Below are 22,952 nucleotides of genomic sequence, written 5' to 3' on the forward strand. Positions count from 1 at the left end.
CAATAATTTTTTGCACTACGTTTCAAATGATTTCTTTTTTAATGCATTGCCAGAGAGGAAGGATAAATGATGTAGGAATTAGACATTAGACAGAGCCCTGAAACAACTGAACAGTAGAGAAAAGATTGTGTTTGCTTTCTCAGGGATGAATGCCTAATTGCTTTTCTTTTTTTATGGCTTTGGTTTAGCTTTGTTGGACAACTGATTATTGCCACCGTGTTTATACCATGTGCCAGCATGGCCTACCTTTTCTAATCCTGGAATTGGACCTCCTGGTCTCTAGGCATGGGCTGCACCATGATTTCTGAGTCTGGGTGCTCATTCATGGACTGCCATTACATATTCTTCTGTCAGCCTCATCTGCTGCCTTGCCTCCTTTGAGACAGAGTTGGTGAGCCAAGCTGGGCTGCCCTTTGGGCTCTTTTGGCTGCCAGATGGACTGGCCTGCTGTATCAAAGTGTTTCTACATATGAATTTAGATTACTAAATGAATGTTCTTCTGCTGTTGAGCCAGTTAAGAGTAGCCACTTTTTTTCCTCTTGCTTTCTAAAATTCTACCACAAAGCTTCAGTCTAGTTTCTCTCTTCTTTCATTACTCAGAGAATGTCATAGATAAATCAGAGTAGAATATCCATCATCATATAGGCCTTGATTATTTTTTAACTCTCAGATGCCCTTCAAACTAATTAGGACAAAAATAAACAACCAGAACTTTCTGTCCTAAGTGCTTCATACCTGATTGGTCACCGGCTACCACAAATGGGTATTTTGTCATTCAAGTCAGAAGGATAAAAAATGGATACTGTCAGTTGAAAATACTCTAAATAGCTTAAAAGCCATTACCTTAGGCAGTACCTTTTAGTCTTCATTTTGTCTTGATTCCAGAATATGACTTTATCCATTGTTGACTACTTTTTCAGATCTGCAGTCTCAGAGGATGAAGGTACCTTTCTGAACCCAGAATAGCACCCACAAATGTGTCTGGAAAAGTATTTTAGAAATGCAGCATTATAAATCCTTGAAGATTTGTACTGGGGGGCATAAATAACCACCCATTAAGTGAATGATACTTCTTTTCGGTGTCTTGCCTGGAAAAAATAGGAGTGTACTGATGCTGTTAATTGGAGTACCCATCTTTGGTTTCTATTATTTCCACTGTGATATATGCAAATATATCCTTTAGAATGTGAATGCATAACAATATGGTTAAAAGCAGTATCAGAAAATGCTATTCTCTCACAATCTCCTGATATTTAATAATCACAATAGACTGCACATAAATGCACCACATAGAACCTTAGAGGTTGGAAGAGACCTCTAGAGATCATGAAGTCCCGTCTGTCAAGGCAGAATCACCTAGGATAGTTTGCACAGGAACTCATCCAGGCAGATTTTCAGTCTCCAAAGAAGGAGACTCCAGAATGTCTCTGGGCAGCCTATTCCAGTGCTCTGCCACCCACATGTCTGTCTGCTTATAGCCAAGGGTCTCAAAATATCTTGTGAACCTTGTGAACAATATGCAATAACACTTAGGAGGAGAAATTTTTATCTGATTAGTTATCTTTCTCTGAGTTTGAAAATCCTTTTATTTTTTTCTCAAGCATCTGGAGGTACTAGAAACAAATTCTGATGACTGTGATGTTTATCTAAGGACAAAATCACCTTGGTTTTTATCTTGAAAGTTATTGCCCAAAACATGACTGTCAAATGGCATTTAAAAAGCTAGAGTATAAGGGCTGAATTCCTGATTTAAGGCACTTTGTCAAACATGCCTGAGTTCAAATAACAATGCAAAAGTTTATAATTTCATAGTTATTGGTTTCTAGTAGTAGATTTCCTTGGCAAAAAGGCTGAAGAATTAAGTGACCTTCTTGAAGTGCTTCAAAATTGCAGGAACTAGAGCAGTGGTTCAGTGATAGAAACCGCTGGTGGGAGAATTGAAGTGTTCTGGATGCTGTCCTGAGCAAGATTTTCCCATTTCATAAGATACATTGACCAGTTGGATGCTTGGCATGCTCAATCTCCATGTTCTTCTGTCAGATCTGTGGAATATTGCAGAGGAACTCTCTGTGTAATATTCTTGCTGAGCTGGGTAAACTGCTACTTACCTTGGACATACACCAAAAAGAAAAGGCTCTTCTTTAAAGCAAACTATGAAATGAGCCAACTCACAGGTGTACCTGCATGAGCAGGCATGTGCATACACTAACAGATGGCTGAGTGGAAGACCTCTGTGTGGGTGTACAGGGTCGTTCAAATCATCAAATGCTGAAGTGCTAAGATGTCATTTTTACTGACTTATTCTGACAACTGAGTATTTTTTCTGTATACCAAAATAACAGATCTGGCATGGCTAGCCAAAGAGAAAAAAATCAGGATAGTAAAGACAGAAAATCCTTGAGAGAAGGCTGGGAGCAGTCAAACTTGAAGACTACCATTTTTTGTTTCCTGTGGTCATTTGAGGGAGTAGTTAGTACAGGCTCTGACATGGCAGTCTGTACAAAACTGAGTGTATGAATATTTTGTCCAGTGCAAGCTGGGAGTTTCACTAATTGATATATAAATGATGAACAGGATTGAGTTCCTGTGTGTCAAGCACAAAAAGGTATTTTGCTGAAAATCATCTAAAATAGATATTATGTGATAGAGCAACAGACACAGCAGCAGCACAACGTGCCACATGCACATTAGCTGCACCAATCCTAGTGCCTTTACAATCTGTATACTCCATTGAAGGAGTGATTGCTTCTGTGTATGACCAGATGTTTTATTTGAAGAACATTAATCAAATTTCCAAGGGGGAAAAACCCAGGCAGTTAATTAAGTTTTAATACTAGCCTTGCAAGAGGCTTCTGACTACACTAATTAATCAAATGAAAATGGAAGACTTTGTTCAAGGGAGCTCTGAAATACTTTCTTAAATATGTAAGGGAAGGGAGCTGTGAGTATTTCAGAGGAGGTCTGAACTATTTGGCTCCTATTTTGCGCTTGTGTCTGCTGCTATGATGGGCTGGGTATTAGAAAGTCATGGTGAAATCAAGACTTTTTGTAGTCAAAAAGGCCTTTATAATGATCTGCAATTGAATGACTGAAGGAAGCTTGCCTTGCTCTCTATTGACATGGAAGAAAAACGCTTTGAATTTTGAAGGTGAAGCCAGGGTGCTGTTTTAATTCTTCATTTGGGGGCAATAGAAAAGAATACACAGTTAGGAAGAGCTATTTCAATGATTATGCTCATTATTTTTTATGTGACAGCATATAGGATGCATAGGTTGAAGACCCTTTCTTGTGGACATTCTGTAGGTTCTGATGAAGGAAATGTTCCACTGTCATTGACAGTTTTAAAACTGCAGAAGATTTTGAGAAAGGTAACTAGAGCAGTAAATAACAAAGATTGCTGTCTTGAAGGACAAGTGGTTCTTGGTTTGTCTGCTGCATGGCAATAGGAACAGAGGCTTTGTATGATGGGAGTCTGTACCCATCTTGCCATAATATCAGTCTGTTAAGTTCAAGAAAACGGAGGCATGTATCCACTGATGCATCTTCATGGCAGTCCTGCTCACCACACCATGCTCTTTAATCTGTTCATCATTGTAGCACTGCTGTGAGATAGAGGTGTGTTGTTTACCCACTTCAGGGGCATGACTAGACTTGAGGTCTATTCACAGTATCACCAAGGTTGGAAGAGACCTCATAGATCATCAAGTCCAACCCTTTACCACAGAGCTCAAGGCTAGACCATGGCACCAAGTGCCACGTCCAGTCCTGCCTTGAACAGCCCCAGGGACGGCGACTCCACCACCTCCCCGGGCAGCCCATTCCAGTGTCCAATGACTCTCTCAGTGAAGAACTTTCTCCTCACCTCAAGCCTAAATCTCCCCTGGCACAGCTTGAGGCTGTGTCCTCTCGTTCTGGTGCTGGCCACCTGAGAGAAGAGAGCAACCTCCTCCTGGCCACAACCACCCCTCAGGTAGTTGTAGACAGCAATAAGGTCTCCCCTGAGCCTCCTCTTCTCCAGGCTAACCAATCCCAGCTCCCTCAGCCTCTCCTCGTAGGGCTGTGCTCAAGGCCTCTCCCCAGCCTCGTCGCCCTTCTCTGGACACGCTCAAGCATCTCAATGTCCCTCCTAAACTGGGGGGCCCAGAACTGAACACAGGACTCAAGGTGTGGTCTAACCAGTGCAGAGTACAGGGGCAGAATGACCTCCCTGCTCCTGCTGGCCACACCATTCCTGATGCAGGTCAGGATGCCATTGGCTCTCTTGGCCACCTGGGCACACTGCTGGCTCATGTTCAGGTGGGTATCAGTCAGCACCCCCAGATCCCTCTCTGTCTGGCTGCTCTCCAGCCACTCCGACCCCAGCCTGTATCTCTGCATGGGGTTGTTGTGGCCAAAGTGCAGCACCCTGCACTTGGAGCTATTGAACCCCATCCCATTGGACTCTGCCCATCTGTCCAGATGGTCAAGGTCCTGCTGCAGAGCCCTTCTGCCCTCCAACTCAGCCACATCTGCCCCCAGCTTAGTGTCATCTGCAAACTTGCTGGTGACTGACTCCATGCCCTCATCCAGATCATCAGTGAAGATGTTAAAGAGGATGGGGCCCAGCACTGATACTCATGCTTGTTTTGGCTAGAGAAATTTAACTTTATGCAGTCTCTGGAAGCCTGCCTTTTTGGAAAGAGAGAGGCTTCCCAGGAAAAGTCTAGCTTAACCACTCTCAGTCATTTTCTAGGAAGACTCATCTTTCATTATCTATTGACTGTAGTTATTTTTGGATTCTGTGAAGTGAGGATAAGAAGACTTCTACATTTCATAGCACTGCATTGGAGAAAAAAATTACTAAGATTGAATCCTTCTCAAATATTTTGTTTCAGAAGTCTTAGATGTTTAATAGAGTTACATGGCTTCTAAAGCATTTGTGTCACATGAAGAACTTCATCACTTATACAGCATGCCAGTCACAGGAGTGAAAAATCTAAGTGTCCGAGCTGAATGTTGTTGAATGGTCTTCCTTCAGCCCTTTAATGAAGTGTTTCATCTGCTGCCACAAGTGGCTGTAAAAGAAGCAGACATAAGTATTGCGTGCAATAGGTACTCCTGAAAAGGTGGAAATGAATGAGCATTTCATTGTTTGTGATGATATCTCATAAGGCTTCGTGCATCAGTGTTAATGCTGAAATGCTTTAAAAGTGCACAGCTGGATCCCACCCTTGTGCTCAGGATTATAGGTAGCCAAAACTAAGAAGCAGCATTCACTATTTTTTTTTTATGGCAGCATTCTCAGATTCATGGAGGACTAAATACTATCTAAAATGTTGTCTGCCCTCCAGTGAACAAGAAAATGCTTCTACAGTTTAAAACCAGTTTCATCTCAATTTCAGAACAGCCTTCTTAGGCTAACAGACCTGAAGGCCACTAGCATAGCCATCATACTTGGCTTCATGTGCTGTGTTTGATCCCATTGAAATGATACAGTGACTCAAAGTAACAGAATAGGTGTGTAGTTTTGCCACTCTCAGCTGACTGCTGTTTCCTCATCTTGTTACGAAGCACTGTAATAAAATTTTTAGAACTAGCATGTGAGAAAATGAAGTAATACAGCTGCTGTGTTGCCATTCACCATTATTAGACTCTTCACTATGAGGCAGGATGCTGAAAAATAAAATTATCAGGCCACTTGGGCCCAAAACTGGCTAGAGTTGTTGGTTCCTGGGCAATTGCTATTTCACATTAGAAAATGTATTCAGATCCCACCATATGTACAGAACACCTGGTCTTGGTATGCAAAACACAGGTGGTTTTACTATAAGAACTAATTTTTCAGTTCAAGAACATTCAAGGCGTGTTTATTCCGGTAAATTAAACAGTGCCAAGGAATACTGGTGTGAATTGGAGCTTCATTGTCTGTATTGTCACACTTTTAAAAGTGTCTCCTGCTCAATTTTGGCCTGAGCTCATTAGAATCATAGAATCAAGCAGGTTGGAAGAGACCTCCAAGATCATCCAGTCCAACCTAGCACCCAGACCTATCCAGTCAACTAGACCATGGCACTAAGTGCCTCATCCTGGCTTTTATTGAACACCTCCAGGGACAGGGACTCCACCACCAACCTGGGCAGCTCATTCCAATGGCAAATCACTCTCTCTAGGAAGAACCTCCTCCTAATATCAAGATTATACCTCCCCCGGCACAACTTGAGACTGTGTCCCCTTGTTCTGTTGCTGGTTGCCTGGCAGAAGAGACCAACCCCACCTGGCTACAATGTCCCTTCAGGTAGTTGCAGACAGCAATGAGGTCCTCCCTGAGCCTCCTCTTCTCCAGGCTAAACAACCCCAGCTCCCTCAGCCTCTCCTCATAGGGTTTGTGTTCCAGGCCCCTCACCAGCCTTGTTGCCCTTCTCTGGACACCTTCCAGCACCTCAACATCTCTCTTGAATTGAGGAGCCCAGAACTGGACACAGCACTCAAGGTGTGGCCTGACCAGTGCTGAGTACAGGGGAAGAATAACCTTCCTCATCCTACTGGCCACACTGTTCCTGATACAGGCCAGGATGCCACTGGCTCTCTTGGCCACCTGGGCACACTGCTGGCTCATCTTCAGCCTACTATCTATCAGTACCCCCAGGTCCCTTTCCCCCTGGCTGCTCTCCAGCCACTCTGTCCCCAGCCTGTAGCGCTGCTTGGGGTTGTTGTGGCCAAAGTGCGGAATCCTGCCCTTGGCCTTGTTAAATCTCATCCCATTGGCCTCTGCCCATCTATCCAGCCTGTCCAGGTCCCTCTGCAGGGCTCTCCTACCTTCCAACAGATCAACACCTGCTCCTAGCCACTTTTGCCACTTTTGCAGTGAGTAGCTAGGCATGATTCAGGAGCCAGCAGTGGTCAGGGAGCCTTCCTCATACACACTGTGAATGCAGCCTGTTTTGATGGGGAAGAGATTTTAATAGTGTAGCCATCAGCCATTCCATGCCAGCTGGCCCGAGGGCTGCTGAACAGGCTTGTGTGTGTTCACTTACTAGCATTGCCAAGTCATACTCTTAGAAAAAGAAAATGTCCTTCATGTTTTGTTTTGTTAAAATTAATGGTAATTTTCTTACAAAGTGTTGAGTACTCTCATCTCCCACAGTAGCCAGATGGGATTAATAGGCTTCAGCCCCTAACTGGAGGGCTCTATTTTGAGGCATGAGGTGATAATACATATATGAAAGAATTGCCCTAGAGAAGTACAGATACGCTAGCAGGTAGTACAAATTCTGTTAGTACCAAGCATACCATATTTTCATGATGATTTGAATGGCAGATAGGTAGCTAGATACATGGATGAATTTTTTCAATGTTATGAATGTTTAAAACCTTTATTAAAACTCCCTTTTTATACTTTTTACAACTTGGATTTTATTGTTTGGTGTCATTATAGACATGCAAAAAAATCTGGGTTTTCAAATAAAATGGATATAATATTAGTTGCAGTTAAAGAATGTATTAATCATAGAATCAACCAGGTTGGAAAAGACCTCCAAGATCATCCAGTCCAACCTAGCACCCAGACCTAGCCAGTCAACTAGAGTATGGCACTAAGTGCCTCATCCAGTCTTTTCTTGAAGACCTCCAGGGATGGTGACTCCACCTCCCTGGGCAGCCCATTCCAATGGGAAATCACTCCCTTTGGGAAGAACTTCCTCCTAACATCCAGCCTATACCCTACTTTGCCTATTTTTCCTCTTCTGTATTAAATGATCTTTGAAAAAATACATTAACTTAAGAAGTGCAAACAGCTTTGGTGAATGGATTTACATAATAAGTTTGATTACATTTATTTGAGAACATTCCTACTTAGACAAGCCAATGATAGTTTCTCAGTCTCAGCAGAGTATTATGATGATAACCATGTTAAAACAGAATTGCTGAAATCTCAGACCTGTGTTCCTGAGATAACCACATATTCTTTATCTCTCTTGTTGCTAGCAAAAATGCATATTATTGAGAAGTCACAGTGAAGACATTTGGGGTTACAGGTGCTAGTTATAGTCTCTGGAAATTAAGGGACTTATGTATTTATATATAGCTACAATATGTGAGTTCTTGTAATTAGACCTACAAGAATGAAACAATCTTTGGCTTAGGGAGGGATGTCTGATTTTTTTTGTACAATTGTAAAATGGCAGATTTGGGAAGATCTTAACAGTCCAATAAAATAATAGAGACATTGCAGGGAAGCAGCAGAAGGTAGACTACTGAAAAATCTGAAGAATATGACAGAAATAGAAGATACCCCATTAAAATTTGTGAAATCATGCCAGTACTGCTTAGGTAAGGCAAAAGGATTCAATTGCTGGAATTGGTATTAGTTGATAATTGATGATGTTAAGTCATGACTTGAAAAGGCATCAGCATGTACACAAGTGTGTGCAGAAGTCCAGGTTCTGAATTGTGACCCTGCCTTTGTGAAGTCAAAACCCAAAGGTTTTTCCCCAGAGGGGAAACTCCAGTCGTTTATGTTTTTATAAGAAGGAGCAGCAAATCCCTTTGCTCTTAGGATTTTACAATGTTTAGTGAGCCAGATCCTAGAGTGTGGCAGAACCTCTGCCTCTGGGGAGTGGAGCAGAGTCCTAAATATAGCTCAGTCTGGAAAGTATTTGGATGGCACTAGGGTAGGGAATGTTTAATGAGGTTTCCATATATAAATAAAAGATAAGTGCAATTAGTGCTCACCATAGGATAGTTCCTTCTGTGTGACCCATATTTATTTTTCTATGGTTTTCAGCAGGAGATGTGTCACCAACTGCCTTTTGAATATCAAGCAGTTTGGATGAGCTGCCATAATCAGTTCCATAACCTTTTATAATCATCTTTGTGGATGAAAGTTTTCCTTTGAAATCCATATTGGCTATTCTCTTTCAGGTTATTGCTTACAGTATACTTCTAATTAGTGATAAGCTACAGATGAACAGTGCTGTTTTGGTGTCCCCAGGTCAGGACTGCATGCACTGTATGCACACTGAGGCCTCACCTTTGTACTTTTGATTTTTTTCAACATCTTATTTGTGAGTTTTATTTGTAGTGTATTGTAGTCATAACCTCTGGATTCACCCTGATCTGAATTTTGACCATCAGTCAAGAGTTTCACAGTGCTCTTTGCCTAAAAAGGAGGCTTCACGGAAGCATTATTTAGCAAGGCTATGAAGTGCAATAGAAATCTGTCACACTGCTTCAGATTTCCACTAGTTTTGCTACAGCAGTAGAGCAGTTCAGTCTTCATGTCTGCAAATAGTATTGTCTGATTAATAAACTCAGTATTTATGATCTTCAAAAATTCCTCAGGCTGCCTGAAAACCAAGCAGAAAATACTTTTTTCTGTAGTGTTGAATAAGAGACTTGAACAGGGGAAATGAAAAAAAAAAAAAGTTGTAATCATCATCCAATTCACAAGAGACATTTGTCACAAAGTTTTTGGTATGTTTCATGCATTTTGTCTTACCAGTACTGCAATCTCTTGTGTAGTCATGAGTAAATAATGAACTTTGAGTTGATTGGCATTTGATTACAATGCATTATGTTGTATGTCTCAGTCATCATAACAAATGTTTCTAAGTATTCACTGTTATTCATGGTTTTAAGAAAAGGCAGGGAAGCCATAGGTTGACACTATTGAACACAACTGAAAAATCCTAAGTACTTAGAAGAGAATGCAGATCAGGCCATGTGTTTTTTGTGGAAATGGAAGAGAAACAGGTTATTTCTGAAGCAAACTGGAGGACTGTATGCTGCAGAAACAAACATTTAATACACATAAAGATTGTATGTTGTAAAGTTTCCTTGAAATCGAAATAAATGGACTTCTAAAGTGTCTTTCCATAGTATCAGTTCTAGCTGGAAACCCTTGTGGCTGACTGACAGTTTTAATTTTATATATTTTTTAATAGAGTGGCACAGTAATTTTATCTTGATTTTTATAAAACTCAGTTTTGAGGCAGGAATTCTCAACTAGTGAGATTTTAGCTCAGCTCTGGAACATCATGGGTTAACAGTTCCTCCATCAGTTGTGTTTTTCTTCATGGAATGACACATTAATTTCATGTGATTTATCCAATTTGTCTGTAACATCTTCAGTTAGACGCTGTCCCCAAAATGCTTGCAGTTCTATTTTGTGTCATTAGAAGATGTTGACAGCTTTGAAAAAGTTTGCTTGAGGGGGAGGAAGTTTGTGATTTTTTTTTTGAGAAATACTTTGTGGAAATGCTGTTAGGCACTTACACTTCACAGTATCATGGCTAAAGCTGGAATTGTATGCAGAGGATTCCTAATGTGGGTTTTTTTGGTTCATTTATTAGTTTTATTTTGTCTTGGTTTTAATCACTAGAAAGCATTAAGTTCTCTAAAACAGGTATTACTTAATCATTTGTCTCTGCTTGAAATAGCAATGTACACTGCTAGCAAGTAGTACTTTCAGCCTTATCACAGTATCACCAAGGTCGGAAGAGACCTCATAGATCATCAAGTCCAACCCTTTACCACAGAGCTCAAGGCTAGACCATGGCACCAAGTGCCACGTCCAATCCTGCCTTGAACAGCTCCAGGGACGGCGACTCCACCACCTCCCCGGGCAGCCTATTCCAGTGTCCAATGACTCTCTCAGTGAAGAACTTTCTCCTCACCTCCAGCCTAAATTTCCCCTGGCGTAGCTTGAGGCTGTGTCCTCTCGTTCTGGCGCTGGCCACCTGAGAGAAGAGAGCAACCTCCTCCTGGCCACAGCCACCCCTCAGGTAGTTGTAGACAGCAATAAGGTCTCCCCTGAGCCTCCTCTTCTCCAGGCTAACCAATCCCAGCTCCCTCAGCCTCTCCTCGTAGGGCTGTGCTCGAGGCCTCTCACCATAACTATTTTGTTTGTGATAGTCCTCATAAAATAACCAGCTATGCTGACCAAAACCTGCTTTCCAAGCCCTTCCCCAAACCTGTGTCTTTGCTCAACTCTTTCTGAAGTAGTAAACAACAATTATATCTAGAGCTGGGGGGGAAAAGAAATTCTGAGTAATTTTCTACTCTTATAAGAGACATTGTGTCAATTCAGAATACTTTTAGAGGACAAATACAGAGATTCTGCTTTTGGATTGTGAAAGTGTGCTAGTTTGAAACAGGCTAGAATGTTTTGGTGAGAAGAACTAGGTTACAGGTTGTAATCTCCTGTCATGATATGAGGGATGCGTGATCCACCTTGCTGTGGGAACACCTTTACCAACTGTCCCCCAGCAGGGAATGAAGAGGAACTTACAGATAAAGGCAGCACCATGGACTCTTAGGAGTGCACCCACCACCAAGAAGGCACCAACCATGTGGGACACCACCAGAACTTGGAGTGGTGATACTTCTTTCCCCTTGCCTCTGGTCTTACCTCACTTGTCTTCCTCTCTTTTTCTACTTTTCTCTCTTTTCCTGGCATGCAATAGGCAGTCATCTTGCCTGCATTAAGAACAATTATATAATCAGAGTGATCTGCAGAATCAATAACCCTACAGTAATTCCAGCCATTTTAGTGTCAGTTTGCCTCATTTCCCCCCTCAGGCATTGCTAAGAGAACTTCCCACAAACTCTTCCTTCGTAGATTAGGTCATGGCATGGGTTTTGAATGGAGTGAATGCAATAATACCTACTTTGCAGTGATGGAATTTGTGTTCTCTTTATTGCCTTTATGACAGTACAGCTAGAAGGATTTTCATGTTTTTTCAGGACAGAACCAGTAAATTCTTTAGTTCCAGTTGATAAGAAGAGATCCAAATAGACTGAAAGATAACAGTGACATGAACTCTCTTTACAGTTTTCATTAAATTCTCTAAAAATACATGGAGAATTTCACAGCTCTGGGCATCTGTGTTCCTATGTACTTCTAGCATCCCAATGCAAGTTAGGATCATGAGTCTGAATGGTGTAGCTGAAATGGCATTTGATATATTTATTTTAAAGTGCTGTAACTTGGTGTGCTTCTGCAAGTTTCCTTCCCTAATTTTAATTCCTCTCCCATAGAAAGTCCACATTCTCTTTAGAGAATACTTTATTCTTTTTCTATAAGCTTTAAAGAGAACTACTACATAACGTTAACTCATAGTCCTCCTTTTGTTTTAATAAATCCCAGAAAATCAAGCTGTATTTCCTTTCTGCATCAGCTTTTAAAATCCAGTTTATGGCAATTGCAAATTTATATTCTATATTTTTGTCATTAAGGACTGGATTCATTATAGTGCCGCGTTATAGTCAACTAATTCTCTGTTTAAAAAACAAAAAATACAGCTGAGCCCAGAAAGCACATTTTGGAAGCTCATTAAGGACTTAACATCCCTGATTTCCCTTTTCATTCTTTTTTTTTTTTTTTTTACAAAAAGTTTATTTTAATTTTGCTTTCTCACTCATTCTCTCTGTACAGTTAACTTTGGAAAAGTCCATTGCTAACATTGTGAGATCCGTTTTCCAGCAGCAAGTTCCAGACTAATTGGGTTGTTGGTGAGAAAGTTGAGTGTACTATGTTCATTTATTTATTTATTGATTTATTTTTCTTACCTCCCCCTGAGAAATAGTATGATCACTTTCATTCTGGAAAGTAACATGTTGTGAAGTTACATGGAAGTATCATGTGTTATCTTGCCATTTAGAGCCTGGAATGACTCCAGGAGGGCACAGTTTAGCGGTGTCTCTATCAAAGAACAGGATATCTTTGTTTCTTCCCCAGTCAGGGTGTTGATTCATTAAAATTCTCTGCTAGAGCTTTTATCCACCTGCCTGGCTGAGGAACTTAGTGCCATGGTCTAGTTGACTGGCTAGGGCTGGGAGATAGGTTGGACTGGATGATCTTGGAGGTCTCTTCCAACCTGGTTGATTCTATGATTCTGATTCTGTTACAAATGCTAGAGTTCCCTCCCTTTCTTTCTTTCTTCCTTCCTTCCCAGGCAAAACCAACAAAAAGCTCCACAGAGATTTATACTCAAGATTTTACTTCAACTTCATGCCAAAGAAGGTACCGTAAAATAACTGGAGAGAACACATTAGAGCTCAAATTTGCAATAAACAGTAAAACTGGAATTATTGGAGGCTGCATTTTGCATTTTCTGAAAGCAACAAAGGAAAAAGACCAAAATTTCAAAATCCTGTAAAGAAACACTGAGTATGTGTCTCTGTGAATTAGTCTCTGCTCATGTACATCCTTTGAGACAACCTGCCTCTGGGCACAAAAAAAGAGCTGCATTTGTGGCAGGGATATGAGAAAATAGCTTCCATTTTAAAATTAATGTGCAGAAATTAACAGAACATTATATAATCAGATCTTTTAAAGAAAATGTTAATAACTTAGTGATTATTTACCTTTTTTATGCTGACTGGATTTTGTTCTCTGAAGATCTATTAGAAATGCGTGTTTCATACTAATTGACTTAAGTCATCTCAGCTATTTTCCCCATTCTTTGTATGACATCTCAATGATGATGAGTAATTCATGTACAAAGATGTTCTCAGTAATGAGTTCTGTTGAAAACTGAGATTTCGCAGAATAATATTCTGCAGTTCTAGATGATGACCTCAGCATTTTCAGAAGTGTTCATTCTCTGTCTTTCCCTTTCCAACTGTGTTGTTAATCTTGTTCCTATGAGATAAGGAGAAAATTAAAGAACATGGAGATCAAGAGCAAAAACTGACAACTTTTTTCCATGGACATTTTGCTCTGAAACTGCTTTTCCAGCAGACTTACCTAGCATTCACCTGCATCTGTAACTGCAGCGCTTTGTGACCCTCCATCTGTCATTGTATTTGTTTTTGCATTGTCTCACAAGAAATTTCATGTCAGTTACTGTAAACTTCATGGTAGGTAGGGTAGTGCTGGAATGTGTCCAGAGAAGGGCAACAAGGCTCGTGAAAGGCCTGGAGCACAAACCCTATGTGGAGAGGCTGAAGGAGCTGGGGTTGTTTAGCTTGGACAAGAGGAGGCTCAGGGGTGACCTCATTGCTGTCTACAACTACCTGAAGGGAGGTTGTAGCCAGGTGGGGGTTGGTCTCTTCTCCCAGACAACCAGCAACAGAACAAGGGGACACAGTCTGAAATTGTGCCGGGGAAAGTATAGGCTGGATGTTAGGAGGAAGTTCTTGCCAGAGAGAGTGATTGGCATTGGAATGGGCTGCCCAGGAAGGTGGTGGAGTCACCATCCCTGGAGGTGTTCAAGCAAAGCCTGGATGAGGCACTTGGTGCCATGGTCTAGTTGACTGGCTAGGGCTGGGTGATAGGTTGGAGTGGATGATCTTGGAGATCTCTTCCACTCTGGTTGATTCTATGATTCTGTTTTGATTCTGTGAGCCTTTGCAAGACGTGACCAGTGAGGATGCTGGCATTGCTGGCAGACTGTTCTGGCCATATGGGGTCTTCTGGGGAAATGAATGCAATAGCAGGTATGCTGTTGCAGATCCTTAAAAACTGGTAAGACTTGGTTTGTGGGTGACCTGAGGAAAGCAAACAGTGGTTCTGGCTCTGCCTATTTGGCTGTACATTGCAGAAAATGAGGTAATTAAATTATGGTACTGTGCAGGAAAGTGTTTTTTTAAGATGCTGTCGAACAGCAGCAGATTGCTATCAAAAGAGCTGCTCCTAAAATCTATTAGATTGATGCCGAAAGCTGATAGTCAGGAGACATAAGACTGAAGATCTGGTTATGAGGAAGCATGTGGTTGAAAATAATGAGAAATTAATTAACTTGGAAACTTATTTTAAAGGTAAGGGAATGTGTACCTGACTAAATATGTTCTGTAAATAATTAATTCTGTGTCTGTTGCATAAATAATAACGTATTTCAGACTGAGCTAGCCTGAAGCGTTATGTTGCGCCTGTATCACATAGGGACAGGAGAAATCGGCAAAGGTTTCCTCTTTCTTTAAACCTTTAGACAACTTTGCAGATTTCAGGCCTACTGGGATAAGAGAGTTGCCTTATGTGACTTCCTCAGATAAAATGTAGTGTAAACACTTTTGGCTACAATTTTCAGAATGGCTTACATGATGCCAGATATTCATGTTTGGATGGATAGGCTTCTAACGGCTTGTGTATGCTTTGAGCAAAGGAACTACAAGACATCATCAGCCCTGCTGTGTAGCAGGCAAATGTAGAGGCAACCATGCTACTGCTGATGAATATGTGTCGGAGGAATTCTTGCTAGCTGAGGACACAGAAATCATAAACATGAGCAACCCGTGCTGGGAGCATCCTTCAGTCCATCTTGGGAGTTAGATACCAGGCGCTAGGTGGCTTCCCGCCACGTGCAGCTGCAGGGGGTGGAGTGGCAGCTGCAGGTGGGCAGAGTTAGCCAGCCCCAGAGGCTGACCCTCAGATTGTTATGGTATGCTGACCTATCCATGCCTTACGTGTAACCCTGTACCCTCTGATTGCAGCCAATCTTGGTGGAGCACACCTCTAGCTAGAATGCATATAAGTCACTGTATCACAGAAATAAAGTGGATTATGACCATCTAACCATATTGGTGAACAAAGAGTCATTTTACCCAGGTGCTCCACCGGTTTATGCCAATAAATATGCTTGAGCTAAAATCTTTAATTACTCATTTCCTTTGGGTTTTCACTCACTCAAAGCCATGACTTGGCACTTTTCACATCTGAGATTGTCCGGAGTGCTAATGGTATTCAGCACTGAATAAAGCTAAGATCCTTTTGATGTCTTTGTTGTAACTACTTTTTTCTTTCTGAAGAAACAGTTCTGTAATTAAGAAATAAATATTAAATTCTTCTGCTGCATCCTCTTTCAATTCCCTGCTCTTCAAATCCTGGAATTGTTCAATAGTATTTTTAAGTGATTATGAAGTATCTCCTTCTGTGTTTTAAAAGAGATGCTAATAGAGGAATAATTGAAAATACATCTTTACATGTAAGTAACGCTAGTCCTTTAAAATTCCCATTAGTGATGTACACTTTTCTTTATTGCTCTGCTCCTAGGCTTTCAGAATTCAGAGGGCAGAATTATGCACTAACAGTGCTCAAGGGGCCCCTGCTAGTCTTTGATTATTATCTTTTCTGGGTCAGATTAATAATTCATATAGTATTTCTGTGTGAAAACAGATATGTTGCCTGTCATATCCTGTCGTCTTTTTAAGGTTTCTTTCAGCTCTGACAGGACTCAGGCCAAGTAAGTTCATTGAGGATTAAACTTCAGAAAATGGATAATTCCTGGGTTTTATGAACAAGCACCAAGTAAAGAGCATTCTGAACTTGAATCTATTTTCTGAATCTTCAGCTGTTAGACTGTGAAGCCACTTCTTAAGGAAAATTATGGAAGATGCATTACATGAGGCACTTAAAATGCAACTGATACCTCCTGGTGGGGAGAAAAAAAATCACTGTGGGGAATAATTTTGCTGTGTGAAAGAGCTGTAGATACAAATAGATTTTGCAACATTTGTGAGGGAAGTTATGTGTTTCTTATGCATCCCTTAACTGGTTCCTTTAGGCCATTTGATAGTTTGTAATACTTTGTTCATGTTCTTTGGGATAAAAACAAAACAATAACCAACAAATGAATAAAGTGTTTGAAGCTGTTACATGTTTTAGATTAAAAAAAAATAATTTTGGATTCAGGAAAAATGGATTACTTCAGTTAAAAATTGAGTACATCCATTTTGGGGAGAGATCCGTGTGTTTAGTAAATGTGAGTTTGAACTAAACAAATCATAACAGAAGGTGGTGCCTGGGAAGTTTTTTAGGTTTGCATTGCATTATTGGTTTTGGGGGGGATTGGTTTTTTGTTTGTTTTTGGTTTTCTCTAGTTACACTCAGATTGTCTGTACTTGGGACACAGGTAGTGTTGTTTGCTGTCCATTTTATCATTGCCTGCTTTCAAAAGAGAAAGAGGCGATGCGTAGTTTAACGGTGTCATTAACTTTGTTGTTTGAAATATGATTGAAGGAAGAATGCTGGAAAGGGATGAGGAGAACTTCCCTGTGCAGACATCCATGGTTTGATTATTGCTTCCTGTGGCTAGGGAACAGGTGAAGAAACAGGGTTGTCTGTTCAGATATGACAATGGTGGTTGAAACCCTTTGCTTTTCTTCCCCACTCCAGAAACTATCTAATGTGAGGACAACAGGTTAATCTTACCTACTCTGTACTACAAAAATGAAGCTATATATGTCTCAAGACAAAGACACAAGCCAGAAAAAAACAGAAATTTTGAAAAAGATATGGGAGGCTGGAGATGGCCACAGTTGTTTTAGAGAACCTATCAATATTTCAAGTGTAGAGTCACAGTCATTTCCTAACTTTTCTGTAGATTTTATTCATTGAACACCTCCTTAGCTTTCACAAAGTATGTAATTTGTGCATACCAAAACATTGGAGTCTCTGACAAACACTGATGGGTTCTTGTGGAGGTCACTATCTATGTTACAGTGTATGTTTTCTACGGAAAATACTATGGGATGGAGTTGGAACCTGGAGTCAGCTGAATCTGTTACAAATACACTGTTGCATGAAGAGATAGTACGATGTATGTGAAGAACCATTCAGAAGAGAGATACGCAAGCCCTGCTCAGCTGTCAGTCTATTATAATAACCTAAAAAGAAGAAGTATGAATAGCAGAAGCTGTTTTCTAGATGATAGCTTGGAAGTATGACTGTCATTCAAGGGAGAAGGATTAAAGCTTTTGAAACAGGATTTTTTTCACGGATGTGATAAATTCCCACAAAAGATGCTAATTTGTATGGTTTTTCTTTCAGGGAGCATTGTCAGGCATCACCAGGAAACTTGACTTTGGCATAAATATGAAGGAATAATTTTTGAGGAGGCTACTGGTGGATAAGTAATTTACAGAGCTCCCCATCTACATGTTGAAGAGGGACAGGGATCTGCTGGAGAGGGTCCAGCTGAGGGCTACAAGGATGATTAGGGGACTGGAGCACTGCCTGATGAGGAGAGGCTGAGGGTCCTGGGACTTTTTAGTCTGGAGAAGAGAAGACTGAGAGGGGATCTAATAAATGTTTATAGATATCTGAGGGCTGGGGGCCAGGAAGGAGGGTACATGTTCTGCTCACTTGCTCCCTGTAAAAGGATAAAGAGCAATGGATGTAAGTTGCAGCACAAGAGGTTCCACCTCAACACAAAGGGAAAGTTCTTTACTGTAGGGATCACAGAACACTGGAATAGGCTCTTCAGAGAGGCTGTGGAGTCTCCTTCTCTGGAGACTTTCAAGGCCTGTCTGGATGTGTTCCTGTGTGACCTGAGCTAGATTGTGTGGTCCTGCTCTGACAGGAGGTTGGACTCGATTATTTCTAACCCCTGTCATCCTGTGATGTTATGGAGCATTTTCTTGAGCAAGACACCTCACCTTTTAGATTAACTGTGGTGAAGTCTAGCATCAGCTTTGCATGATTTCAGATCAGGCCTGTTGGTAAGAGAGCAGGCTATATAATAACATTTTATAATTTTAGCTATTTCTTACATTGGCATCCAATTAATAATCTTATTTTAAAGATTCAGTATAGTGAATTTTTTGTCTGTATTTTTCTGTTGGTCATTGCTAGCCAAATAGGGCATAGCTGCTGCCCTAGTCTGGGAGATTTCTCTGTTTTAAACCTTCTGTTGGTAGCAGTTAAGCAAATGGTATCCATTATGAGAGAACAAAATTTTATTTCTTATTCTAAAGACACACTTAAAACCATAGCTTGTTATGGTCTCCTTTTTTCCCCCTCAGGTTTCATTTTATCTGAAAATGTGGGAAAAAAATGAAACCAAAGAAGTGTTAGTACATCATTTGTGCCTTCAGCTGCCGTTTTCAGGTTTCTGATAAGCAGATGCACAACCTGGTGAATGTGAAAGAGCTGAAGATAACGTTGGACTCATGATTCACAATGACTCATCTTACATCCTTGTTTCAAAATACACCAGGGTTTGTTTCTCACCTGTTATTTTCCCACCAAATTTTTACTTGCAATGTTTTGTGGCTCACACAGAGATAATTTTTTGGGTACAAGTGTATTTTGAGGCTTTAACTTTCATTTGTTCCATTAGCATTTCCTGCTAAGAGTACAGCATTTTATAAAGAATATCGAACCACAGTTTTCAAAAGAGATGGAGGCTGATCACATTACTGCCATGAGACAGATACTTACGGTATGCTACCAGCTTCACAGTATCATCAGGGTTGGAAGAGACCTCACAGATCATCAAGTCCAACCCTTTACCATAGAGCTCAAGGCTAGACCATGGCACCAAGTGCCACGTCCAATCCTGCCTTGAACAGCTCCAGGGACGGCGACTCCACCACCTCCCCGGGCAGCCCATTCCAGTGTCCAGTGACTCTCTCAGTGAAGAACTTTCTCCTCACCTCCAGCCTAAATCTCCCCTGGCATAGCTTGAGGCTGTGTCCTCTTGTTCTGGTGCTGGCCACCTGAGAGAAGAGAGCAACCTCCTCCTGGCCACAACCACCCCTCAGGTAGTTGTAGACAGCAATAAGGTCACCCCTGAGCCTCCTCTTCTCCAGGCTAACCAATCCCAGCTCCCTCAGCCTCTCCTCGTAGGGCTGTGCTCAAGGCCTCTCCCCAGCCTTGTTGCCCTACTCTGGACACGCTCAAGCATCTCAATGTCCCTCCTAAACTGGGGGGCCCAGAACTGAACACAGGACTCAAGGTGTGGTCTAACCAGTGCAGAGTACAGGGGCAGAATGACCTCCCTGCTCCTGCTGACCACACCATTCTTGATGCAGCTTGTTTCCCTCTGAGTAGTTACGGCACATTAAAATCACAGCAGACCTGCTTTGTCATGATCAGGGCAATCCTATGATAAGTTGATATTCCATAGATCTTTCTGTGCGAAAGAAGCGCTTTGTTGTTGTTTGATAGGCACAGCAGTTATATAATTCAGGGGGTTTTGTCCATGCTTAGCTGCTACCCACTGGACATATGCTGGAAGAAGTGTGGTGTTGGAAGACTCTCATTCATCTCTACACATTGTAAATGATACCTGTAATATGTGTGGATGATGGAACACTGGAAGAGGTTGCTTCGGGGGGTTGTGGGGTCTCCTTTTCTGGACATGATCAAAACCTGCCTGGATGTGTTCCTGTGTGACCTACTCTAGGTGATCCTGCTCTGGTAGGGGTGTTGGATTAGATGATCTTTCCAGATTCCTTCCAACTCCTAACATTCTGTGATTAGAACTTCTAGTTCAGTTTCAGAAATAATGCAAGGGAATTACATCTGGTATTTCCTGAGCAGTCAGCTTAGAAGAAATTTGTGTTTCAGATCTTTTATAGACTCATGAAAGTCCTCCTGCATTGTTTGGTACTTTGTTCACACCATTTTTTAGTTCTTTTATTTTAGGCTGAGATCCTGCAATGAAATTTTGTGACAAGGAGTAAACTGTGCATCTGTATTACTGCAGAACATCAGTACTGTATTTCTCCTCATCAGAGTTATTTCTGGAGACCTGTTCTCTGCATATTCAGATCAGAACATTAGTCCCAGTATGACCTACCAGCTTGTTTTAATGAAAAGAAAGGGGGAATGAAATGAAGTTGCCATTACAGTGAAAACTTAGCAATGAATATATGTTTCTTTTATTTATATTAGATGATACGTAAAGATGTATTGAAGCTAATTAACTTCCTTTGAGAAACAAGTTCAGACCATTAAAGGAAGGTGTAAATTATTAGAAATACAAAGATTTTAGATCTAACAGTCAGGAATAGCTCATTTCATCTGAAGTGTTAAAAGCACATAACAGCTTTTAGCCTGAGTGATTAATCTCTTGAGGTTTCCGTTTGGAGACACACATGCTTTCCAAAAGACCTTGCTAGTAATAATGCATCATTAGAGCTGCACCTCAGCACAGAAATGCACGTTAAAAAGTTATTAGAATTACTTCCATGCAGCCCTTAATGAAGGAAGGATGCCTAGATATCCCTAAGGCTACAGAATTCAGCTCCAGTCTATGTAATCATAAAGAGATTACTACTAAATCAGAAACAGAGTATTTATCTGCTGGAAATAGACTCTTCTCCAAACATTGTTGATTACTCTTTTCTAATGAGAGCTGACTTGCAGTAATAGCCAAGATGAAATACTGTTTTCTTCACTGAAAGTTTAGAAAAAAGCTTTAAATGTCTCAATTGAAAACTATTTGTGGTGGCCCCTTTTGATGCCTTACTTTTTATTACCAAGAATATTTGTAGGAGAATATGTCCTTTCCATGGTCAAAATGTGGGTGCAAACATTTGTGATTTTAATGTCGTATGCAATTCACCTAAGATCTTATCTCCACTTGCTTGCATCCTTGTAATGAAACTACAGAGGTAATGACCATAGTTAAATGAATAGAATTTTTCAATCACATTTAAAATGTGCATTTTTCTAAAGACTTTCTGAAAAATGAGAAAAGCTCTTCTAAAGCAAATTATTTATAAGGTGTTCTACATGAACATAGTGCTTAACAAAATAAAAGTACAGGATGCTTGAGTCTATTGATCTTTCTACAGAGGAGCATTCCTTCTGTTTACATTTGCCTTTGGCTTTTGTTCATACATATAATCTGTGTCTCTCAGTTGTATTCAGTACAGTGTTGCTTTTGCTTTTCCTGTTAATAGTTCCTATTAATGGTTTGTCAGTTGTACACTTCTTTTGTACCTGTTTTTTTTCTACAGGCAGCTTAATTGAAGAGACTTTTTAAATTAATTGGTGATTGTTTTGTTTTTATTTTAGGTCTCCGTCTGAACCAGCTTATGATCTCCACTGTTTGTGACAACTGAAAATAGGTAGGAATATATCTGAACATAATTCTACACTTTATAGCACATTATGGCAGAAATGTGATTTATTGCTTTTTACATGCTGGTATTGTATAGGTGCAGAATCTAAAGCATGCATATGTGTTTAAAATGCGTTGTGAAGAACAGAACTCGGATGACTGTCAAAAAGTGTAGGTGTCAGGTCCTCAGCAGGAGCATTTGCTCTTCAAAGCTGCTCCTGTTAATCTTTACTCTGCAGATCAAATGTCCTCTGCTTACAAAATCCCTTTCTCCTGATATGAGTGAGTCCTGGCAGAAGTGTGAGGCAATGTGACCAGATATGACTTGTTGTTGCCACTGCACAGCCAAAACCATCTTGAGGAGCCCAGTCATTTCTTCCAAAGCCTCAGAAACTAGAAATTGTCTCTCCTGACTCACTCAGTTTCAAATGAGATGCCTGTCAGCTTGATCCACTGGTTTCCATGTACAGTGTCCTGATAAGCTCAGGACATAGGCTCTGTTTATGATACAAGTGAAGGTAACTGTCTTCAGCAATCCCAGAACTGGTACTGTTAATCTCTATAGCATCTTCATCCTGTTACTCTACTGTGTGAAGGCCATGCAAGGTAATAGTCCTCTTGTGCACCCTCAGAAATATTCTCTGGTCTTTAGCTGAATCTCCAGACAGATTCTGAAATTCGAGACTTTTACCCTTGTTACAGGGGCCACAGTAAGGGACAAGAATTGGACAAGATTATAGATGGGAGAAGTATGTTTGTGTGTTAAAAGGTGCAGTGGATTTTAGTAGGTGAGCAGATGTGTTCACAGACAGGTGTGAGATCCCTAACTTCAAGGTTAGTCTGACAATGTGGCTTGATAGTGAGCACTGTTTTAAAGTTACTTTTTAATTGTTTACTTCCTCTTATGTGTTTGTGTGCTTGTGTATGTACTGAATTTGGGTGCACGTGACACAGTGTCAAAAATCCCAACCATATTCTTTACGTTGTGCATCTTAGGACCATAGAGCCATTGAGGCTGGAAAGGACCTCTTGAGATCATCTAGTCCAATCACTCTCTCTTTTTTTTTTTTAATAGCAAGTTACTAAGTTGTGTGTGAAAGTTGCAAACCATTCCAAAGAATAAAGCTTTTAGCACATGGAATTTACAGACACCTTTATAGAACTTGTGTATGTCCATTGCTC

At 40.7% G+C, this 22,952-nt stretch overlaps 1 long non-coding RNA gene across 1 annotated transcript in view; it reads left to right on the forward strand.

Moving 5' to 3' along the window:
- The window catches only part of LOC135186231 (uncharacterized), a 240,152-nt gene that overhangs the window by 27,316 nt on the left and 189,884 nt on the right, over positions 1 to 22,952 (forward strand). The window contains exon 2 of the long non-coding RNA XR_010306775.1: positions 21,725 to 21,777. This is a non-coding gene — a long non-coding RNA (uncharacterized LOC135186231). The remainder of the gene's footprint in view (positions 1 to 21,724; positions 21,778 to 22,952) is intronic.

The sequence above is a fragment of the Pogoniulus pusillus genome, chromosome 24 (assembly GCF_015220805.1).
Source record: "Pogoniulus pusillus isolate bPogPus1 chromosome 24, bPogPus1.pri, whole genome shotgun sequence".
NCBI classification, from domain to species: Eukaryota; Metazoa; Chordata; class Aves; order Piciformes; family Lybiidae; genus Pogoniulus; species Pogoniulus pusillus.